Genomic DNA, 26276 nt, shown 5'->3' on the forward strand with positions numbered 1-26276 from the left:
GGGTATATCCATTATTTATCCTTCTTTTGCCTCTTCACACAGAGTGGCTCTTATATATCACTGGAATATTATCTTTTAAAAAATGTGTTTATTTGTGTACAACATATATACTACAAAGTGAAAAAATATTAAGACAAAAGAGCAATTTTTGTTATGATCCATTTCAGTCATTATCACCCAAAATATAACCAGTATTTTTAGATCTATCACTGCATATTTGTTTTCTCTGTTTAACTTATATAAACTGAGTCATACAGTAATGTTGTCTATTGTGTCTTGTTTATTTCACTCAGCGTTATTTCTGTGGCATTCATTCATGTTGTACATGACATTCGTTTGATATTATTCATTACACTATAGCATTTTTTAATATAAATATACCATGATTTATTTATTTGGTTTTTGTTTTCTATTTTTCATTGACCTTTGTGTTGTTTCCAGTTTGGCACTATTATTAATGATGTGGCTATGAACATTTTTATACATGTCTGTTGGTGCATATATTTATACATCTTTATTTGATTTAGTATTTCCGGTTACTGGAATTGCTATTTTATTGCTTATGTCTATGTTTAGACATATTATATATTGCCAAATAATTTTCCAAGCAATTTTCCATTTTGTATTCCCAGAGAATTCCAGTCACTTCTCAATGCTTGTTTTTGACAATTTTTAAGATTTTATTTTTAAACACATCCTAGTGAATGTGGATTGATTATTTAAGAATTTAGCTTTGTGTGTGTTAAGAGGGCACATATTCAACAACTCTGACCTTCTATCAAAAGTTTGGCCATTTCAAAATATGTGTCCTTGAACATTTATATTTACAATATATCTGATAATTTTAAAAGATTTTGTTTACAGTAGAACTTATTTTAAGTGACTTTGAAGTAACTACAGGATAATGCTCTCCTTAGTCTGGCATTTTGGAATCTCTACAATCTGGTCACTTAATTTTTTCCTATGTTATAGAACCCATGGCGTCTCAACAGCTTGCGGTTCCAAAATAAACGTAATATTGACAGAACTAGTTTATCAGGTCAAATGTTCTTTCCTACACATTATGACAAATAAGGGCTTAGACTTCTCAGTTTCCCTTCCCCATCTAGAAAACCTTAAGGTTTTCTCTAGGTAGGGGATGATATAACATATAATGGAGAGCCTGAGTTTGTATACGTATATTCGAGCAGATTTTTTCAGCTCTGCTAAGATTCCTGCTTCTCTTGTTTACTTGCTGTGCAACTTATGCATGCATATTCTTATAGTGTTTCTTCTTTAGGGTTGTTGGTATGATTAAATTATATAATACAGAAAAATCTAGTTGTGTTTTTATATATAATATGTACATAATACTTACTAGTTATATCTTTCTATACTTCAAAGGTGAGTTCAAGCCATTTATCTTCCACTAACTCTTTTCTATACATTTTAAACTTTCATGAATTTCCTCCTTCAGATGTATCTTGCGTATTTTCAATATCTATCATATTTTTAGTTTCCAAGAGCACCTTTTGTTCCTTGTATGCTATTTTTCATAACATTATAGCATACGGTTATTGTTTTGTAGACGCAGAGTTATAGTTGCGTGACACTAATAGCTATAAATTTTTTAATAAAAAATGTGTTGTGATCTTTGTATTGTATATTTCCTCACAACTTTGTTTTTCCATTTGTGTGCTTTGCTTTTGTTTTTGTTCTCTATATTTTTAGTTAGAGGTATTTTTCCAATGTCTGAACATTGTGAGCTATTTACTCTTATTAAAGAATGAGAAACAGGAAAGTAGACAGGGTGATCTGTGTACATGGACTGGGCTTGTTGGTGGATTTCGTTGAAGAGTGGTTTCATTAGAAGAATCTTTAAAACTGTTATTTCCTTTTAGATTGGTCAGTTTTTTCAGAAAGTAATCACCAGTTTCCTATCTTGGCAGTACAAGTTTCTGAGAGAAGAGGGAAGGGAACAAGTTTCTTATATTTTCTTTTCTTATTTATTTTCTTTTCTTTATATACTTTTTTACTGATATAAAACTTACAGTTAAGAAAATGCACAGATTTTACATGTATAGTCCAATGAATTTTCTAAAATGGAAATATCTGTGTAACCATACCCAATATATATAATGTATTCATCACCCTAGAAAATTCCCTCTTGCCCCTTGCTCATCAATCACCTCTGCACAGAGTTAACCACCATGCTGATGTATAGCAATTTACCTGAACACCATAAGCTTAGCTTTCTTTTTTCTTCAGTTCATCGTCATTTGTCATTTGTCCCTCTGCTTGCTAGGTTTAAAAATATTACTGTCATCACATCAACATCTTATCCTGTTCTCTTTTCTTTGTTAATTTGTCTCTTTAAATAATCATTTTAGTGTCATTTTTGTGAGATTTTAGAAGGAAGCAGAAGTAACCATGCAGTTAAGCTTACATTTTGAATGTACTTTTCAATGTAATGTCATAATTTTTCAGATTATTATATTTACTTAATTCTTGAGCCATTATTCTCATAGTTAATTATGTGAATGAACTAAATCCCTTACCGTTCTAATATTTCCATATCTCCTTTGAGATAACTGAATGGATATTTTGGGCTTTTTTTTTTTTATAGGTACTGCTTTTACTACTCTAATCCTTTTGTATCACCCCAAAATAGTTAGCTTTGACATTGTTCTGTCCACATAATCCATTTTTTTTACACTGTTAAGTATCTCTCTTGCAGATTATTTCACTTCCATAATTATTCATATTTGATAATACTTTTCCATATAAAGAGTTATTTATTGATATAAGTACAAAACTCTGCATATAGCTGTTGGGCGACCTTCAGTATACTTCTGCAAGATAAAGAGGGTTGTGACATGTCAACACATTTATTTTCCTAGATATGACCACATTTTCTCAGTCCTCATAAAACAAACCAGTAAAGATAAAAATATTTTATAGCCACATACAAATATATCACCAAAACAACTTGATTGTAATTTCTTTCCTAGCAAGAACTGTGTGATTCATTTATCATGAATATATGTATATATACATACATATATTCTATAAATGCTTAAATTATTGTCTTTGGATTCAGTTTTCACAACAAATACTTATGGTCTTGCTTTATAGATGAGCAAACGGTGGCTTATGGAGATCACAATTGCTCCAATTTCATGTAGTTATTTATTGGCAGTCAAGATATGTTCCAGATTCCTTAGAGTTGATCCCTGTATTTTTTTTTTTTAATTTCCTACTTTACCACATGGCCTCCTACATAGTCAAAGATCAGAATTAGTATAAAAAAGAATGGTCATCTGGCAGAATACTGGCAAAGTCCCCTGAGCACAGTGGAGGCCTTACATTTTCATAGTTCTTATATCTCAGTGACTCTGAGACTGAAGTCCAAAACATAACACAGTAGAGCTTCTTAATACAGGGGAGTATTGTGGTTTTTTTGTAATTACAAAGCTTTACTGTAACTCTAGAGAGTAGAGGTTTTTTGCTTCAGATACAAGGTCCATGGGTCTTAGCCTTTATTTCTCATTAATTACCCAGTACCTTATCCCCTTCCCCTTCTGATTAATATATCCAATGATGTATTGAATCAGGAATGTCAAAGGTATGGACTATCTCAATGAAGCATAAGAAAATCTTGGAGGGATAAATTTCCAGAGATCAGTTATATACGTAGTGAAATAATCAGAACCAACTCAAGGGTACCTGTATGGGTACCACAAATAAACTCTGAACAAGATGTGATATTCCCCCGAGATTGGTCCTCTTATGGACTTTCTTGATCCTGGATTCAGCTGTTCAAAATAAGTTAATGGTGAGGAATATGGGAGCAGCCTTTCTAGCACCGCCTGCTAATGCCTGACACCAATAAACTAAAAGTCAGAATATTAACACTCTGAAGCTTGGTTTGCTTTGAACTCTGCTATCTTGCTATTTAAACCTTCCTTGTGTCTCCATTCCCAAACAAAGCCTGCTTCTAGCTAAACATAACTTATTCCCATAGACTCTTAAGTGGGGTGGAATCTACTTGGCCTGACATTAGGCTGGTTTTCAGAAACCCTAGGCATCTCTCTCAATGTCAGAAACTCATTTTCCACTAGGGATTTTGTCTTCGAATATTTCCTGTGCATTATTCTTGCTTAACATAATAGAATAATGCTATTTAACAAAAAGGTGACTTTAAGGTGCTATTGAATAAGAGCCTAAGAAACATTTACATCTTGCCAACTCATTATGCAAAGTAGTTAAGGGAAAAATAGATGTACAGGGGACAATGGCTTAGTCTCAAACCTTAATATAGAACACAGTGTGAGAGGCCTAATTCAGGTAAAAGTCATAAAACCTTAAAACAAATGCAGCCAAATGTCTTATTCTATCTTTTTCACTGTGGAAAGCTCACAGGTAAGCTTTAGATCTCATCACATCACCAAAAAAGAAAAATAGGAGAAAAGAGGGAGCTTGTTCAAATACCTAGGTCAGAACGAGTTTAGGCCTCTCATTCCAGATTTGTCAAGGATGGAAAATAGTTCTCAAGAAAAGGAACTCCATGCCCATTATACTTAGATGCATGTAAAAAATATTCAAAGTGTATATGTGTGTTGGGGGGGAGGTGTTTGAAGGTTAGAAAGTCTTGAGTCTTGAAAGTTCAAGAGAAGTAACCAACCTTCACAGACCCCAGACCATTTGATCTCAGCACACAAAAGAAAATCTCTAATGTAGAAAGCGAGACTGGGAGTGGCTCATGCACTGTTTCAGCTCTCCAAGGTGGCAGAAGGGAAAAGCATCTTAAGAGGAAATTGACTATTCCATTGTGGGCATTGATGCTTATTAACCTTATGATAAGAATAGTGAAAATCTTTATCCAGTAGCAGAGTGGTCAATATAAGGTCCCAAAATTAAAGGCTAAACCATAGCAAGGGCTTACTACCTTGGGAATGGATCCAGGGCACAGGAAGTAGAGCTTTCTTAAATTAATATTTATAGTGATTTTCTATCTCTTTACTCCTGTCACTATTACAGTGTTAGAATTGTTTTCCTTTTCTGTGATTTTTTTTTCTTGTGGGAATGATACCCACTCTCAGTCTTAGATTGGTACTACATTCTAGCGTTTCATATGAATTCAGTTACTAGTCATATTAAATTTATTTTTGCTTTTTCCCTATTCCTTTCCCACCTCTTTGGTTATGTGAAGTTAATACAGTTATCACATTTACAATTTATGATCATTTTCATTAGTGCACCACACACAACATGGTTATGCTAATTCACATCTAAATTTGGTAAAATGTATGGATGTATATCCATCCCCACCCAAGGATGGATATACAAACACAAGCAAACATGCAGATTGAATGGTTTAGTGAGGATGTGTTGCCTTGACACTGAAAAGCAGCATTTCTGGGTAGGTTAGCAATGGGGATACAAATGTCTAATTACCTTCTATCTGATACCAACTAAGATGATCATTACAGTGTAAAAAATAGTCCCATCAGTGTTGATAACTAGGGACCAGTGCTAAAATTCTAATCCCTAGCATTATTAAGGATACAGGGAAAGTGTGTGAATGTGCTTAATTTGTCACTAGTTTCTGGAAAGTGAGACGTTACACATTTTGATTTCATCATTATACTTCCGGGTATTAATTTTCAATATATAATTGGACAAAAGCTCAATGGTGTATGTAAGTAATAAATATTTCACTCTGGGGCTTCCCTGGTGGCGCAGTGGTTGAGAGTCCGCCTGCCGATGCAGGGGACACGGGTTCGTGCCCCGGTCCGGGAAGATCCCACATGCCGCAGAGCGGCTGGGCCCGTGAGCCATGGCCGCTGAGCCTGTGCGTCTGGAGCCTGTGCTCTGCAACGGGAGAGGCCACAACAGTAAGAGGCCCACGTATCGCAAAAAAAAAAAAAAAAAAAAAATTCACTCTGTTGGTTATAAGTCTAAAATTTAGAAATAAATTAAATATTCACCAATAGAAAAGTAATTAAATAAAGCCACATAGTGAAAATACTATGCAGCTATTATAAAGATGATATAGAACTAAATTCTAAGGGTCACAACATAAAACTTGAGTAATAAATAGTGCCACTGTGTGAAAGGTAGAGTACAGTCTATATCTAGGTTTGTGAGTGTTTGTGTATGTGAATATATTTGCAAGAATATATATCTGGGATGATTATGCCCAATATATTATGAATAATTAATTCCTATTGCTCAAATTTAGCTTGATATTCACTTTTCTTCATATTCTATCCCATTATTGATTTTTAAAATTAAATAACATGTATATATAACTCACATAAATACTAAAACGTGAAGTGATTTTTATTTTTCACACAATTATTTCAGTAACACAGAAATATTCAAAAATGTATCTTGCCATTTAATATATACAAATTTCATAGGTTTCTCCCAGTAGATTTATTGCATAATCCAGGAATAAAGCTTAAAACTGAAAGTCATTTAATAGTAATAAAACCTAAATTAACTAAAGAACATATATTTCTCATATTTAGTCATTTTATATTTAGTTATTGTTATCCATGTATAGTTATTGAGTTGTTTATATACAGTTGTTTACAATTTTAATTGTAGCACTTTGTAGGAAGAATCCAGGCTAAAACTATTTTTCTTCAGGTAGGAAGGTGGGAGTCATCAACTGATTCTATCCCGGTGGCCTGATTATTAGGCCTACTACCAGGCTTGCTTTGGATTTATCAAATACAGAAAGCAATGTACATGACTGACATTCTTCCAGTTGAAGGTCAGTTGATAACCAGTCTTCAGTCCAGTGCAATGAAACAAGACAACAAATGGTTCCAGGCCAGCTAAGAATTGTTACATGAGAAAGAAAGATCTTCGGAGATTTTTTTGTGTGTGTGTGGTAGGCGGGCCTGTCACTGTTGTGGCCTCTCCCGTTGCGCAGCACAGGCTCCGGATGCGCAGGCCCAGCGGCCACGGCTCACGGGCCCAGCTGCTCCGCGGCACGTGGGATCTTCCCGGACCGGGGCACGAACCCGTGTCCCCTGCATCGGCAGGCGGACTCTCAACCACTGCGCCACCAGGGAAACCCATTTGGAGATTTTTATGTAAATCCTCATAATGTGATTTTGAACTGGTACCATTTTATTTATTTTTTTTTAATTTTTATTTTATTTTTTTACATCTTTATTGGAGTATAATTGCTTTACAATGGTGTGTCAGTTTCTGCTTTATAACAAAGTGAATCATAAATTTAGTGGCTTGAAAAACATAAATGTATTACATTTCAGTTCTGGAGGACAGAAGTCTAAAATGAGTTTTCAGGTCTAAAATCAAGGTGTTTGCAAGGCTAATTCTTTCTGGGGCTCCCAGGAAGAATCTGTTTCTTACCTCATCCATCTTCTAGAGACTGCCCTGGAATTTCTTGTCTCGTAGCCAAACCACTCCAATACCTACTTTCACCTTCACATCACCTTTTCCTGTCATCAAATTTCCCTATGGCTCCCTCTTACAAAGATACTTGAGATTACATTTATGGCCCACCTGAATAATCTAGAATAATTTCCCCATATCAAATTATTTTAATTACATTTGCAAATTATCTTTTGACATATAAGCTAATACTCACAGGTTCTGAGGATTAGGATGTAGATATCTGTGGTGAGAGTTTATTATTTAGCCTGACACAGCAGTATGTCCTGGAAATCACTCCTATCAGTCTTCCGATGTGCAGCTTTTTCACTTTCTTTTTGTAGCTGCGTAGTACTCCCATGTATAGCTGTACCTTGGTTTATGTAACTAATTTCCTACTGATGGACTCTTTTTTTTTTTGCTTTCATAGGGAATGCTGCAATAAGTAACTTTATAAATACAACATTTTGGACCTGTACATATAGATATATAACATATTTAAATATAAATACATAAAATAAGTATATAAAGATGTATAAATATGATATAAATATTAATTTTAATACTTAAATATTAAAAGGAAAATTTTATGAAAATATGTATACTAATGAGTTGCATCGACTTTTTATAATTAACTCATGTTTCTGAGGATAAATTATATTACTTATTAGAATGATAGTATTCAGCATCAATTCTATTCTATCTTTATGTGTAAATTCAGAGAAACCTTGTTCATACAAATAGGTGAAAATTAAAGGAGCTACAGGAATATTTTCAAATTCTTTAAACTTCTTTTTAATCATATACTTAAGTCACTTAGTGACCTATCATCAAAAACTGATAACTTGGGCTTCCCTGGTGGCGCAGTGGTTGAGAGTCTGCCGGCCTATGCAGGGGATGCGGGTTCGTGCCCCAGTCCAGGAAGATCCCACATGCCACAGGGCGGCTTGGCCCATGAGCCATGGCTGCTGAGCCTGCGCATTCAGAGCCTGTGCTCCGCAACGCAACGGGAGAGGCCACAGCAGTGAGAGGCCGGAGTACCGCAAAAAAACAAACAAACAAACAAAACCTGATAACTTATCAGATAACTCAATTATATGCTCTTTTAACTTTTGTTTAATGCAAATAGTTGGAAACCACTGAGCAGCAAAATATTTATTATTTGTTGTCCATTCATCAGAGTCATTCATTTTTTTCAAAATCAAAAGCAAGAATCTGGGGACTTCCCTGGTGGCACAGTGGTTAAGTATCTGCCTGCCAATGCAGGGGACACAGGTTCGAGCCCTGGTCCAGGAAGATCTCACATGCTGCAGAGCAACTAAGCCCATGCACCACAACTACTGAGCCTGGGCTCTAAAGCCCGTGAGCCACAACTACTGAGTCTGCGTGCCACAACTGCTGAGCCCGTGTGCCACAACTACTGAAGCCCGTGTGCCTAGAGCCCGTGCTCTGCAACAAAGAGAAGCCACTACATTGAGAAGCCCATGCACCACAACAAAGAGTAACCCCCTCTCACCACAACTAGAGAAAGGCCGTGCACAGCAACAGAGACCCAATGCAGCCAAAAAATTAACTAATTTTTTTTAAAAAGCAAGAATTTAAAAATCATTGCTATGTTTTGCTGTTTTGGAGTCCTTCCTAGAATAATGGAAGATGATAAAATATGGGAGGCAAGAAATAAGAGCTAAGTTGGAGAATAAAAATTATGAAGGGAAGTTAGGAAAGGGAGCAAAATTCAACTACATGTTCTTTCTTGGGCAGATCAATTTTGGTTATGTGTACATAAGACAGCTGAAGATCTGAAAATCATTTCTTTAAAATATTTCTTTTGCATACTCCTTGTGAAGTCTTCATGTACCCACATGATATACATATCCTACCCAATATTGAAGACTACAGCTGTTTACTACTGCAGAATGTATTCTCAAACACCAAAAGCTGTATTTTTATTCTCTTCTTAATGGCATACATACATTTTAGAAGAACTGAATTCGAGCAAGGGGTCTCTAAAATAATCTCTCTTTAAGAACAAGGATGGTCTCTTCTACTTAGTAGAATTTCAGAATAACTCCTGGTGCTTGCCAAATATATGTAGATAGTAAATGCTTATGGTTTGATTTAAAGAAACTTATCAAGAGTGAATGCAATGCATAAATACCTAGTTCAAATTTGGTCAGCTTGCTGTTCACTTGCCAGTTCCTTCTAAGGGAGTCAAAGTCTTAGCCCTAATAGGAAGGGTCTACCCAGTTCAGCTGCCTTTATATAACCACAACAGGGTGGTGAGACTATTCCTGCTGTTTTCAATGTCTAGCTGGGGCTCCAAAGCATAGCACAATGGGTGTTAAGTGCTCACACATTCTGCAGAGGTGCTATACCACCTATGCAAAACTTGTTGGGAAGTGGCCCAGATTGGTTCTGCAACATTTAACCCATCACCACCTCCAGCCTATGTATAAGAAGAGGCTAGTAAATTAATGGGTGAGGACTGATGAATAAGGATTTCCTTGAGGAAAATTTTATAGTGCTATGCTTTTCCTCTCCTATTTCTTGGGGGCAGAATGTGCTCCTTTTCAACTTAAGCCATGTGACTAGGACTTCAAGGCACCAACCAAAGAGCTTGGAGGTATAGAAAATCATACCTGACTCTTTCTGGCAAAGAAATAGCTAAAGGCTGGCTAACATTAGCTGGGAAACAGAACAAAGAGAGAGAGATCCATAGGGGATGGCTCTTATTTCCAGTGTTTGGTGGAAAAGGACATAAGTTTTCCCTTAAATTAAGATGATGTATATAGTGTAACCAAGTTTGATCCAGGAAGACATGACCCCAAGAGCAATAGGCTGTGTGGGACATTAACAACAAGAGAATAACTGAAGACTCAAGAGGTGGTATAGCACTGTGGTAAAGAGTATGAATGTGGTTGATATTAGAAGAACTCTCGAGAGAGGTGATATTTAAGCACTGGCCATCAAGAGGACTACAACTTTCATATTAAAATAGTATCAGTCAATTCAAATCCTTTGCTCATTTTTAATCAAATTATTTGTTTTTTCTCTTGAGATATATGAGCTCCTTATATATACATTTTTTTTTTCCAAAGAAGTTATACAAATGGCCAACAGATACATGAAAAGGTGCTCAACATCACCAATCATTGGTAAATGTAAATCAAAACCACAATGAATTATCACTTCATACCTGTTAGGATGGCTAATATAAAAAAGATAAGGCTTCCCTGGTGGCGCAGTAGTTGAGAGTCTGCCTGCTGATTCAGGGGACACGAGTTGGTGCCCCGGTTCGGGAAGATCCCACATGCCGTGGAGCGGCTAGGCCTGTGAGACATGGCCACTGAGCCTGCGCGTCCGGAACCTGTGCTCCGCAACGGGAGGGGCCACAACAGTGAGAGGCCCGCGTACCGCCAAAAAAAAAAAAAAAAAAGATAAGTGATAACAGAAGTTGGTGATGGTGTAGAGGAATGGGAGCCCTTATACATTGTACAATGTATATTGATACAGCCATAATGGAAGACAGTATGGAGCTTCCTCAAAAAAGCTGAAAGTAAAACTGCCATATGAGGTAGTAATCCAACTTATGGATATATATCTGTAGGAAACAAAATGAGTATCTCAGAGAGATATATATATCCCCATGTTCATTATTCACAGTACCCACATGAAAACTAAGTGTGTATCAACAGATACATGAATAAAGGTATATATATATAAAAAGAGAGATGTATATATAGATTATATCTAAAAATTCTTCTTTTATATATATAAATATATATATTGGAATATTATTCAGCCAAAAACAAAACGAAGGAAATCTTCCCATTTGGGACAACACGGATGAAACTAGAAGGCATTATGTTAAGTAAAATAAGCCAGTCAGAGAAAGGCAAATACTGTATGGTATCATTTATATGTGGAATCTGAAAAAAACAACTTGTAAAAACAGAATAGAACGGTGGTTACCAGGGGCTGCTGCCAATATTTTCCACTGATGCAGTATACTCTTAGTAAATGCCAGTAGTTCAAAATATAAAAGAGACTTGCCTCCTGAGAAGAGCAAACAAATACTTTCTTCCAGTAAAGTCCTCTCAAGTATCAGTGTAGAAAGGGTTCTTTTTTCTCCTTGATACTATAGTTTTGTTTTATTTTCTTCAGATTTTCAAGAAACAATGAGATTAAGCTGCTGGTTTTCAGGGATACTTCCAGCTTCAGACTTCAGTGATAAAAATGAGAAGATAGAAGTGGATCATCTACCAGAAGATGCTACTAAGGTAGGAGAACCAGACTAGGAAGAAAATGTAAAGAGCAACTTAGATGGGGAAGTGCTGCCATGCATGAGAAGGCAGTTACTTCTCAGCCTGCTCTGTGATCAGTGCAGGTATAACTAGATTGTCCAAGCATTTGTTCTAGTTGTTACCGGATGGGCTGTCCAGATCCTTCATAGTAACATGACAGTGGCATCTACTGCCAAAGCATACATATTACAAAAAAATCTAAAGAGAGACAGGGCCAATTATGTTGATCAGAAGTGAAATACTGCCTCTACTTTTCATCCTCTTTACCCTTACCTTCCTTAAGACCAAAATATTTTTTTCAGGGCAATAACTTAATGATTGTACCTATTTTGTGCTAGGCATTCTACTAAGAGTTTTATTAAAAAAACTGTATATAAGTCTTTATTCCAGTCCTGCCCCTAGGTTTGTCAGAACCATTTTTTTTTTTTTTTAGATTCCATATATATGTGTTAGCATACGGTATTTGTTTTTCTTTTTCTGACTTACTTCACTCTGTATGACTAGACACGGGGAGGGGGAAGAGTAAGCTGGGACGAAGTGAGAGAGTAATATGGACATATATACACTACCAAATGTAAAATAGCTAGTGGGAAGCAGCCATATAGCACAGGGAGATCAGCTCGGTGCTTTGTGACCACCTAGAAGGGTGGGATAGGGAGGGTGGGAGGGAGACGCAAGAGGGAGGGCATATGGGAATATATGTATACGTATAGATGATTCACTTTGTTATACAGCAGAAGCTAACACACCATTGTAGAGCAATTATACTCCAATGAAGATGTTAAAGAACAATTAAAAAAATCTGTATATACACATTATTATATTCCATATTTACCACATCCTTAAAGAGATGGGTGTTATTATTTCCATTTTTCAGTTGCGTCTCAGAGAGGTAAAACAACTTCAACAGAAAGTTGCAGAATTAAGAATCTAACTCAGGTGCTAGATCCCCAAAAGCATCTTCTTAACTTCGATACTAGATCACCTGGTCTCTTGGATTTAAGTGCATGGAGAATTAGTATCTCCCTAGAATCTATATTCATTCTACTGTCGTTTTCCTAATTTACTTTACTTATTAGCTACATAATCCGTGAAGCAGAGCAGAAGTATATGGTGAAGTGTTGTTACTTTCTTCAAGGCATGTCTTTGCTTTATTAAAGTTTATCCAATTCTCTAGGCTGCCTAGTCTTAAAATCCAGGTGGCTAAGTTAATTCAAATAACATGTATCAACAAGAGATAAAATGTTATAAAACTGGTTGCTTAGCACGACAAGACTCCTTACAAAAGTAGAGGTAAGTCATACACCTATTATCGATTCCTTAACATTTTCTAGAAAACAAAATAGCTGAAACACACAAAATAAGAAATAATATAAATGAAAATTGAAAGGAATAATGAACTGCTTCTGAATTTCTAATGTCAATTTATTGATTTTTAATTAAAATTAATACCTCTAAAATATTGCTGTTTTTAGGGGCTATACGTAGTTGCATATAACTTGTATTTCTTTTAAAATGATAAATTAGATATAATTAAAACAATTGTTAAAGAATACAGACATGACAGTGAAAAATGACTGGGAATCACATAAAGCCAAATCTTTTGTGTATTCAAATAATACTGATTTTTAGGGCCAATGACTACATAAAAATAAATTAATAAATGCCCTTTCTGAACTCTATTTCATAATCTTTAAGGACCAGAGATATCTATTCAGCTGAGACTTTGAGGTGTGAAATCGTGAATGGAGAGGAAATGAACAGTGTTTAACATGAAGCTAATGACTCATCAGATTGTTCAAACTTTACTCATTATTCATGGGGTCTTTCCAGATTCAGACCAGAATAGTATATACCATTGATATTTGAAATATAAAGCCAAGCACAGATTTTAAAAGTAGTGTTAGTGATGTTGTTTTTCTCCTATTCCAATTTTCTCTTTTTGAAATTGTGTTGTTATAAATTTGCATTTCAACTTGAATGTCTTCAAATTTACATTGTTACAACATCTACAGATCATCTTTTACATTTAAGGAAGTTCATAGAGTTTGTATATCCTCAGCTGAGAAATCTATGAAAAACAGGGAAGCCTCTAAAAGGTTCATGGAGCATAAGTAGGGAAAAAATATATCTATCTTGCTTTTCTTTTTTTCTCTAATGCTTCCCTTGGAAATATGTTGGAAAGAAAACTATCCCTGTTGCAACATTTATCTCTAGGTTTTACTTTCTTGCTCATATACACAATAAAGTGACTAATATTTATAGAAGCCTGATTTATAATTTGTAGTCCTGATTTCCATCAATCGAGTTTTCCATTTAGTATCACATATTGATATGATGGAATTCAGTCTTTTATTTTATAGCCCAGTACTCTTCCAAGTGTCTCCATATTATAAAACTCCCCATCTAAACACCACTCACTGGACCCTAGCAGTTTAGAATTTAGCTGATGTTCAAAAGGTTAACATCATTACCAAGGCAAACAACCAAATGAATACTATATTGGAGAGGGTAGGAGAAGCTGTTGAGACTAGAATTTCTGAGATCTTTTAATCACATGAAGCAGGCAACTGAGTGGACAAGAAGTAATTAGTATAGTTTATTCTGCAGCTGGCATGGAAAGTGCTTGCCGAAAGTAAGGTGCCCTTCAGTTCAATAATGCTATTACAAGAGTCTATTTGTATGAATATCTAAAGTTTTGGTACGTTTTCAATAAAAATTAAACCATTTATTCTCATAAGTGGGTTAAGTTCATACTATTTCATTTAATATGTCTTGATAGTGTATTAAGATACTTCATTTCAAGCGTATAATAACTTATTAATCACCATTTTGAACATTATAAGTGTATGTATTTGTTTACATGTATATTAGACACCAATGTTGTTAAATATGTAAGGTGTGTGTGAACATATGCATATATAAAGATCTTTTAGCAGCTGTTCCTGGCCTCATACCATAGGGAACAGAAACTGGACCTAAAGTGAGAATCTCTCAAACTAGGTCATGTCACTTATTGCTTCCATTTTCCCAGATGCTTTGCAACCTGAGTAGATTTAAGGATGAAAGAAAAAAAATATTTATCAGAGATAAAGATATGGCCGTGTTTATAGAGTCAGCTATGGTTCCAACATGACATGAACCAAATTTGTCCAAATATCTTGAATTATTATTATATTTTGATGGGTGTGTTTGGGGAGGGGGTGTTGTTTCATATCTTCCCTTAGGGGACATGAATATTTATTGTAAACCTGTAGTAGGTTTAGATGAAACAGGAAAGATAAATATTTCTCTTCAGGATATCTTAGGCCAGAAGTAAGAATATAATTGATTAAATACCGTAATCAAACATCCATAAACAAGTTAAATTCTAACTACCTTTGCACCCTGTACTTTATTCCAACAGCTTTATAATATGTTTCTCATATGGTGGGAACATTCTATTAATGAGGCATGCATCTAGTTGTTGGCTCTAGTCATTACAATTACTATTTTTGACACAGATATTTCTTTCCTTCCTTCCTCTCTCCCTTCAGCCTCTTCTCCCTCTCTCCCTCCTTCCTCCTATCTTTCTGTTTAAATAAATAGGCATCATAAATTTTTGTGTGTGTGATATTTTTGTTTGTTTATAACCCTCTCTTTTGTATACATTCTTTGTATACATCCAAAGAAGGTACATTTACTTCATGTGTAAAAAGTGTGTCAATTTTAGATATAACTGAATATTTGTTAAGCAAGGATCTTTCGTAACTCGTGCATATTGGAAGATACTGTTTACGTATTTCAAACTGGAGACTGTTAAAAGTTATAGTTTATGAAACTGTTATCACTGATACCATCTGGATAATGCTTGGAACTATAAAAAGTCTGAGCACATACGTGAGTTAAGGCTATTTTCTCATTCCGGGAGGTTGTAATGAAACTCCATGTGGAAATGAGTCTATATAGAGAAACAACATTGTTCAAATCTGAAGGGGGAGGACAACAGAAGGCAAGTGAAGTAAGCAGTAGTTTTATGGGATACAAGATGAGGAACAGCTAACAAAATTATGCCTGCATGACTCTGCATGAAAGGAGAGTCAAGGAAGTTGAATGTTAAATTACCAAAGGAAATATTTCAAAGAAAATTACAGACTTAAATGGAGTCAGCCCTTCTCATAATTTAGACCTAGAAGCTTGGTGTTTTAAACTCAAGACTGATGACTTTACTTATGAAAGTCAGTTTTCAGAAAGGTTAAGACAGCTATCTGGGTCTCTGAGCTTGAATTAAATGTCCTTTGGGGAACAATTTAAGGAAGAGGTTGAGAAAATGAGGAGATAAGAATCTAATCTTTCACATCAACTAGTTGCATTTTTATCTCATATCAGACTGGTCCTTAGAATAAAGCTGCAACCTCCATCTCCCAGTGCCAGAGAACAGAATTTCACAAGCTCTTGGGAATTGTGTGGTTAGAGGGACTATTCTCAGGATGATTTTTCAGAGGTCTCTGAAATAGCATCTCCATGCTGTCTCTTCTTTCTGCAGTAAAAAAAACCCCACACTCTATTCTTTTTTCCCCTTGACAAACATTGTCTTTACTTCCAAAATGTATATTGATAGTCAAATAATATAATACCTCTCCAAAATAAGTGAGCCAGTCACCTTCACAATTAATCAGTATTCACAACTCTTTTTTTTACCACCAATAATATCTTCTATCATTTACTCCCCACCTCATGAACTTTGAAATTTGAAAAAAATTAAAATGTCCATATAGAGAATTTACTTACAATGAGTAAGAATTTAGTTCCCATTATTTTCTCCCTTAGATAAGAGTCAACTGAAGATTCTGATAATCATAAGTAGAGTCAAGGGCAAAAAACTCGAGATGATATAGCACCCCTGTGAAGAATATGAAAGCTGAAGACTGATTTTCTATCCTGGCTCTGCAACTTATTAGCCATGTAACCATGGACAATTTATTTAACCTTTCTATGCCTCTCTTCCTCATCTGTGATAGGTGGGAAAAAAATGGTACCCACAGAATGTGACTGTGAGGACTAACTGTGCTATATGTATAAAGCACTTAGTATCACTATGAAAGAGCTTGCATTTTAATTAGCCTATGCAGACTTCAAACAGGTACATGTATGACTCCTATAAAGTTTTATTTTCCATAATCATTAGATCTTTTTGAAAAATAAAAGAAGATTGTGGGGATCTAAGAGGTGTCAGATCAGAAATCACTCTGATAGCATGTACATCCCTGAAGGGGATGTGCTATAATTGCATTCATTTTCATATCCCTATTCTATGTCACATGGGTTTTTGTACATAAACACTCAATAAATCTGTTGATAAGTTTACATTTTCATGATATTTTTGAGATAGATATTAAGTATATGTATTCATTCTAAAAGATCATGATGAAATTTGGTTATAAAGTTTTATAATATACACTGTTTTAGTTAACTTTTATCATTTGAACTGGTCACATTGTAGCAACTTGCATAACTTACAGTTAACACTGGTTTGCCAAATTTCCTAACAGTGACAGCAAGAAGAATGGTCCCAAACTAGAACTTGAGCAAAGTATTTCTTTAATTAAACAATAGAGAAATAGTAAAGAAGAGAAAGTGGAGAAAAAATTGGGGAAAATAAAGGGCACAGAATAAGCTAAGCTTAAACTATGAGAATACTTAATTAGCTTTTCATCCGTGATTTATATTGCATATTTGTAAGGCCCTCTGTAAACTCTAAGTGTAACATAAGTAACAGATTTCTTTAATTTTTTACTAGTAATATTTTCATGATGCCTGTCCCCAACCAGGCTACATCTGTAGAAAAGGAATCATTGAGACAGGTTTCCAGATTTTAGCTGCACTGGCCAAATGTTTTCTTTCCCAAGGCTGAGAACAGCGGCACTATGAAGCTGGAATCTAAAAGCATTCAGTGCAGTGAACCTATTCTTGGTCATAATCAAGCATTCAGGCTTGTGGCAAAGGTTGGAAAAGACCAATCAGCTGGAATAGATAGGATTGTGGACAGTTGGATCATGGCATGGTATCTAAGGACACATCAACCAGAACTGATCATGTCAAACAGAATTCTCTAAGTGAAAGCCTTGGAGTCAGCACTTCCTAAAAAATAAACAGCTCAGAATGTGCCTGTGTAAGGACTCTAAGTCTTCTCTTGAATGCTGAAGGGTGGCATTGAAATGTTTAGTGGCTTAGTTAGACTCGGCGTGTTGAACGTGTGGATACCTCCAACTCTTTTGTCATATCTGGGCATATTTCTTCTTAGTGTATTTTTAATAGCACATTTCTTTTGAGATGCTCCAATAAGTTTGTTAACAAAACTGTGCTCTGCTGTCTCAAAAACACCGATGAACAGCATAGGTCAATTTTTAAGTTCATCTTAAGTATAAGGGATGTAAGACACTAAAGGAATATGACGGTGAGGTAGGAAGAAAGGACTCATTAACACAGTGGAAGAATTTATATCTAACTCTAATCCCCTCTTTATCCTCTGTAATAATTGCATACTCTCTATCACCAGCATCTTTATCTTTAATTGTGCACACACAAACCTCATGCCACCTTGTTTAGTTTAGTTACGTCACTTTCTAATTAATCCAAAGCATTTCTCCACTTCAGTCTTTTTGGGTGGGGGAAAATAAAACTCCAGCAAAATCTTCCATTCAAGAAAGTATCTCTAATGTCTCTTACAAAATTAAAGAATGCCCAGGATTTTTTGAAACAAGGCATGCTTATCATATGAAAAGAATTTTTGTTTCTTATGTCAGTACACAATAAAATCTGCTTAGAGTGTGTTTCATTTCCAGTGGAATTATGTTTGAGTATCTTGGATTGCAAGTGGGGAATTAACAGTATTTTAAATACTTATTTTGTAATTTTGTCTATGTATTAAATTGGTAATTACTATGGAATTACATATTTTAAATGTTAAAGCATTCTACAACTGACTGTATATTGAAATAGTATATTAAAAATAGATAATTCTCAGGAATATCTAGTAAATGACTCATAAAGTGAGTCTTGCCGCTAAGACATTTCTAAATGGGAATTTAATTTTCTATGAAAGAAAGAACTTACATCTCAGATCTGGCAAAGCAATTGGTAGGACCTCTCTAATAGAGAAACCAAAGAGGAACCCACGATGAGCTAGGCCAACATCTTTAAATTTTTAATGACTAAATTGCATATTTCCTAAATTTATATAATTATGTTATTATATACTGGTTTATCTGATCATTCACTCAAATAAAAACTATGATTGGACTTTATTCTATAATAGTTAAAAACACCTTGTATGGAAATAATAGAATTATCAAAAGTTAAAGGTTAAATTCTTTGATTTGATTAACATTTAGTATTTTTTCTTTGTTTTATTTTCTTCTGTATTTCAAATGCCTTGAACAGTGACTAGCATAAGGTAGATAATAAATATTTGTTAAATGAATGAATGAAATTTTTTTCTCCTAAACTCTTTTCTTTTTAAATTGATGTATAACTGATTTACAATATTATGTTAGTTCCAGGTTTACAGCATAGTGATTCAATATATTTATAGATTACACTTCAAAGTTATTATAAAATATTGGCCTATATTCACTGTACAGTACAATATATCCTTGTAGCTTATTTTATAAATAATAGTTTGTATCTTTTAATCCCCTTCCCCTATGTTGTCCCTTCCCCCTCCCCCCATAATCATTGGTTTGTTCTGTGAGCCTGTTTCTGTTTGTTATATTCATTCGTTTTATTTTTTAGATTCCACATATAAGTGATAACATAGAGTTTTTGTCTTTTTCTGTCTCACTTCACTAAGCATAATCCAACATTTAGTATTTTTGTGAGATTTTAAAAATATTTGTTTGTCTCTCTTAAAAGATGTATAATTACTAACTTGTCTCATTAAAACAGTGTCTAATACTCAGACCGAGCAGTCGGTGTATTTTACCAGGAGGAGAATTGTTCTAGGTGACTGTTGCTCAGTTTTCTCTCTTACAAATCCCAAAACCCATATTGATCTTAACCAGTTTCAGATATGAGTTTGTTTGGTCCAGAGGGATTTTCAGTTTTAGTTGCTGGCCCTAGACCAGTCCTTCTCAAACTTTAATGTGCAAATGAATTACTTGGCAACCTTATTAAAATGTAGAATGACTAAGAATATCCAAGACAGGGGCCCAAGATTGTACATTTTTAACTAGCTCCCAGGTATTGCTCATGGTGATGGTCCATACACTACACTTTGAGTTACAAAGTCCTAGGAGATTTATTCTCTAAGGTTTGAAATGTCCAGTATTATTTTATAGTTATCTCCAACCTAGAATGTTCCCTAGTGCTGGTTCCACACGTCACTTTATCTAAATAAAGATGATTTAGGCCTTCTGAGTACTCTTCCAAAATAATGTGCTTCAACTAGTGTGCCTATGGCTACGTTTCACCGTTTGATAATAAGAAAAACTGACTATGAAGCATGAAGATAGGGTAGTATCAGATGAGGACTATAAGTTCTTTAGAAATATAGTGGTATTAACAAAATAGATATAATATATGCAAGCACAATAGGAACACATGCCAAAATGTCCATTTCATTTATGAAGAAATATTTAATCCCCAAATATTTGGATTATAAACAACATATCTCTAAATAACATATGAGTCAAGATAGAAATCTCTAGAGAAATTTTGAAATATTTTAAGCCAAGTGAAAAACGAATATATAAGTTATCAAATTTTGTGTGATGCAACCAAAGCAGTGATCAGAGGGAAATTTATGGCATTGAATGAGTATTTTAGAAAAGAAGAAAAATCTAAAATCAAGTCTAAGTTTCAACTTAGGAAACTAGAAAAAGAAGAGCAAATTAAATCAAAAGTAAGCAGAAGAAAAAAATAATAATAATTAGAGCAGAAATCAATGAAATTGAAAACTGAAAATCAGTAGAGAAAAATCAACAAAAACAAAAGCTCATTCTTTGGAAAGATCTGTAAAATCAATAAACCTCTAGTCAGGCTAACTAAGACAAAAGAGAGGACACATTTTAATATCAGAATGAAAGTGGGAACATCAGTACAGATTATATGGGCACTAAAAGAATAATAAATACTATGAGCAATTCTATGCCCACAAATATGATAATCTAGATGAAACTGATCAGTTCCTTGAAAGACACAAAAAGAAATGGACAATCTGAATAGGGTTGTATGTATTAAAGAAACTGAATCAATAATAAATAATCTTCCAAAGAGAAAGCATCAGGCTCAGGTGAGCCTGTTATTATTCTAATAACATTTAAGGAAGAAATTATACCAATAACTAATAACATTTAAGGAAGAAATTATACCAATTTTGTACAATCTCTGAGAATATACAAGAAGAGGGAGTACTTCGTAACTCATTTGATGATACCATCATTACCCTAATACCAAAACCAAAGACATTACAAGAAAACTATAGACCAATATATCTCATGAACATATATGCAGAAATTCCCAGCAAAATATTAGAAAATTAAATCCAACAATGTACAGAAAGAATTATATACAACAACCAAGTGGGATTTATCCCAGATATACAAGGCTGGTTCAACATCTAAAAATCAGTTAATGTAATCTATCACATCAATAGGCTAAAAGATAAAAAAATCACATGATCATATCAATAGATGCAGGAAAAGCATTTGACAAAATACATCACCCTTTCATGACTTAAATAGCAAACAAATAACAAACAAACAAAACAACCTCTCCATAAACTGAGAATACAGGGAAAATTACAACTAACACTGTGGTGAGAAATACAAAGCTTTCTCAATAAGATCACTACTCCTTTTCAGCACCATACTGCAAGTTACAGCTAATACAATAGACGAGAAAAGGAAATAAAAGGTACACAGATTGGGAAGGAAGAAACAAAACTGTCTTTGTTCACAGATGACATGACCATATATGTACAAAATCCCCCCAAAACTACCAAAAAATTCCTGGAACTAATATGTAATTATAGGATATATAATCCTACATTGCAGGATACAAGGTTAATTTATAAAAGTCATTTGTTTTCCTACATGGTAGCAATGTACAAGTGGAGTTTGACATTTTAAAACCCAATACCATTCATATTGAATATTAGCACTCCAAAAATGAAATACTTAGGTATGTACCGAACAAAAATATGTGCAAGATCTATATGAAGAAAACTACAAAAATCTGATGAAAGATATCAGAGAAAAACTAAAAAAATAGATATTCCGTGTTCATGGATAGGAAGACTCAATACTGTCACGATGTCAGTTCCTCTCAACTTGATCTACAGTTTCAATACAATCCCATTCAAAATCCCAGCAAGTTAATTCACAAACAAATTGATCATAAAATTTATAAGGAGAGGCTAAAGACCCAGAATAGTCAACTCAATACTGAAGGAAAAGAATGAATTCTGAAGACTGACACTACCTGATAATAGCACTTAATATAAAGCTACAGTAATCAAGATAGTGTGGTATTTGGTGAAAGAATAGACAAATAGATCAGTGGAACAGAATAGAGAGCCCAGAAATAGACCCACATGCATGTAGTCAATTGATCTTTAGCAAAGAAGCAAAGGGAGTGCAATGGAGCAAAGATAGTCTCTTCAGCAAAAGTGTTGGAACAGTTAAACAGCTACATGCAAATAAGTAAATCTAGACACAGACTTTACACCCTTCACAAAAGTTAACTCAAAATGGATCATAGACCTAAATGTAAAACACAAAACTATAAAACTACTGCAAGATAACATAGGAGAAACCCTAGGTGACCTTGGGTATTGTAATGACTTTTTAGATTCAACACCAGAGATACAATCCATGAAAGAAATAATTGATAAGCTATAGTTCATTAAAAAAAAAAAAAACTTCTGCTCTGTGAAAGGCAAATTGGAATAATGAGAAGACAAGCCACAGACTGGATATGAAAAAAATTTGCAATAGGCATATCTGATAAAGGACTGTTATGCAAAAAATACAAAGAACTCTTAAAATTCAACAATTAGAAAACAAACTACTGGCTTAAAAAATGGATCACAGACCTTCACAGACATCTCACCAAAGAATATGCAAAGAATGCAACTAAGCCTATGAAAGGAGGCTCCATATTATATGTTTTCAGGGAAATGCAAATTAAAGCAACAATAAGATACTACTACACACCTATTAGAATGTCTGAAATCTGGACATTGACAACACTAAATTCCAATGAGAATGTGGTGCAATGGGCACTCTGTACATTGCTGGTGGGTATGAAAAATAGTACAGCCACTTTGGAAGGTAGTTTAGAGGTTTCTTACAAAACTAAATGTACTCTTACCATATGGTCCAGCAAATAGTACTCCTTGGTATTTATCCAGAGAGCTGAAAACTGGTCTACACTAAAACCTGTACAGAGATGTTTATGGCAGTTTCATTCAATTGCTAAATTTAATTAAAGCTTTATTTAATTGCCAAAACTTGGAAGCAACCAAGGTGTTCTTCAGTACATGAATGGATAAATAAACTGTGGTTCATCCGGACAATTAATATTCAACAGTAAAAAGAACTTATTACTACATGAAAAAAGCCAATTTGAAAAGCCTACATCCTGTATGATCCCATCATTTGACATTCTTGAAAAGGCAAAACAATGGAGAGATTGAAAAGATCAGTGGTTGCCAGAGACTGCAGGGAGTAGAGTGAAGGGATGAACAGGTGGAGCAGAGAGGACTTTTAGGGCAGTGAATACACTCTGTATGGTAACATAATGATGAGTACACGTCATACATTTGTCCAAACTCAGAATATACAACACCAAGAGTGAACTATAATGTAAACTAAGGACTTTGGGTAATTATGATATGTCAGTGTAGGTTCATCAGTTGTAACCAAGGCACCACTCTGGTGAAGGATATTGATAATGGGGGAGGCTATATATGTGTGGGGACGGGTAATATACAGAAAATTTCTGTATCTTTCTCTCAATTTTGCTGTAAACATCAAGCTTCTTTCTAAAAAATATATACTGTAGTCTTAATTGAAAAAATACTTAGCTGGTCATGGAATATTTTTAATGGGATTTGTGACATTTTTACTTATCTTTCATGTTTTCTGTAAAGAATTCTTTCTTCTAATGATTTTCCTCATTACAAAATAATTCCCTCACTTCTATAAATGGTGCAAGCAACTTTTCTACTTTACCAGGTTTGCAACATCAGAGGCATGTATATTTTCACATCTTATCTGCCAGACTCTATCAACGATTCTTGCTTCTATCACACTGGCCCAAGTCATTACCATCAGACACCTGAACCACAGCCAGAGCCCAGGACTGGCGTCCTGCATCTGGTCTACTTTTCTTCCTATTTTACTTACACAGTGCTTTTTCCTTCACCTTCTTATTTTGCTTGCTTTGATCATTTCTCTCTTCAGCCAGACATTTCTAATGATCTTCTAGATAAATTCTAAAATCCTCCATTTGTCTTTCAGAACCTCAACAATTTGATCCTAAAATACTTCCTCAGATGCATCTTCCTCTCCTCTATATAGACCTTCTTCTCCAGCCCAATGCTCCTTCTCGCACACCTTTTGTGGTAGATGGAATAATGTCCCCAGATCCTTCCTCCACGCTCCCCTCCACTGCCAAAGATGCTCATAGCCTAATCCCTGGAAAATATGAATATGTTAGGTTATATGGCAAAGGGGAATCAGGTTACTGATAGAATTAAGGTTGCTAATCAGCTGACATTGAGAGGGGAGGTGATCCTGCATTTTCCAAGTAGGCCCAGTGTAATCACAGGGGTCCTTATAAGTGGCAGAAGGAGGCAGAGGAGAGAGACAGAGTGATGGCAGAATGATGAGGATTCATCCTGATGTTGTTGGCTTTGTAGATAGAGGAAGGGGACCATAAGCCAAGAAAACCATGTGGCCCTTAGAAGTGGGAAAAGGAAAGGAACAGATGCTCCTCTGGAAGTTCCATAAAGGAACACAACCCTGCTGACACTATGACTTTAGCACAATGAGATGTATTGTGGACTTCTGACTTCCAGAACTCTAAGATAATGAATTTGCATTGTTTTAAGCCGCTAGGTTTGTGGTAATTTGTTACACAAAGTAGCAATAGAAAAACATTGCGTCTTCTATTAAATTCACCCTATTAATTGCATACAATGCATTCCACCTTTAGTTATTTGCTGCTTATATGTTCTTGTCTCTTTAATTATAGTATAAACTAGTGAGAGCATGGAACTAATACTATATTGCTTGAGGGTATGCTTATATACACTGCATTGCTTTGGAAATGGCAGATCCTTAGTTGTCTTTACCAATAATTTGGTTAAATTGGGCAATATTTTTTTTAAACTTCTGGTAAATATCCATCATAGGGGCCATTTCTCAGAGAGAAAAGATACAGTGACAGTTCCACTATATAGCATTCATATATCAATTTGTATGGTCAAGGGAATTTACCATCTTAAGCGGTCAGTATGAACCGAGTCTCTGAGGGGTTACTACATCAATTTACTAAACTAGGAAACTAAGTCCTAGTGAGGCAAATAGCTTTGTGTGATTAAGTAGTTGCATGAGGAAGAATCTGAATTTATATTTATCATTTGTGTCTGATTCCAAGTTCCTGAACTATCTTGACTTCCAAAATGGTTGCTTACAACAAGATTAAATGAGTCACTCCGTACTGCGCCCAGCTATATGGATTTAATCCACATGTGTTCCTATAATTCTTAATAGACCCTTAGAAAGCTATAGTATATCACATTCAGCAGTGCTATGTGGAGAATATCTAAAGAGTGTAAGAATCTCTAAATCAACATCCTAGGGAGAAAAAAGAAGAAAAAAGTAAATGAGAATGGAAAACAACCTGTTTTCTTATACAATAAAGATCTATCTTGATTGCAAATTACAGTGATGAGTAGGCACATATAAGTGCTAAAATTGGATTTTTTTAATTGAACTTCAAATTATTTTTCCTTATTTAAAATAAAATTTTGTTTTTTTTAATAACACAGCTAATTCAGTTATACTTATTGATAGCAAGCACATGTATACTTCCTAAAATATCAATATTTCAATCTGATTCATTTCTATTTAATGAAGATAATTACAGATGTAACACCTACAAGATGCAAGAGATGAATCAGTGCTCCTAGAATTTCCTGGAAAGCCATTACCAACGCTCCTGCCCAGGCTCCACTGTTACAGCAGAATCTCCAGAAGTACATCCATACATGAGTGTTTCTTGATAGTTTCCAGTTGGTTCTAATGTGCAGACAAGTTTCAGAAACCACTGGGATAGGAGATAGAAGATATATTCCTTTTATACAGTTAATCATTCCCCTTTCCCTCAGGTACAAAAAAAAAAGAGTTTAGCTATTGCTGAAATTGAAAGACCACCATCTTTCTGGGGATATGCAAAAATAAAAGGTGATATTGTGTACAATTGCTGTATGATGCATGCTTAAAGAATAGTTTCGAGTATCTTGACAAAAAGAAATACAATATTTTGGTGGGGTCTGATAAGAAATACTAATCATTACCAAACATAATGTGC

The 26276-nt window shown here is 34.7% G+C and overlaps 1 long non-coding RNA gene across 1 annotated transcript in view; it reads left to right on the forward strand.

The window, feature by feature from the left end:
- Positions 1-25871, forward strand: part of LOC141278200 (uncharacterized) — a 121968-nt gene extending 96097 nt beyond the window's left edge. The window contains exons 2-3 of the long non-coding RNA XR_012330547.1: positions 11557-11672; positions 25823-25871. This is a non-coding gene — a long non-coding RNA (uncharacterized lncRNA). The remainder of the gene's footprint in view (positions 1-11556; positions 11673-25822) is intronic.
- Positions 25872-26276: the final 405 nt, after the last annotated feature.

Source organism: Tursiops truncatus, chromosome 3 (genome assembly GCF_011762595.2).
Source record: "Tursiops truncatus isolate mTurTru1 chromosome 3, mTurTru1.mat.Y, whole genome shotgun sequence".
NCBI lineage: Eukaryota > Metazoa > Chordata > Mammalia > Artiodactyla > Delphinidae > Tursiops > Tursiops truncatus.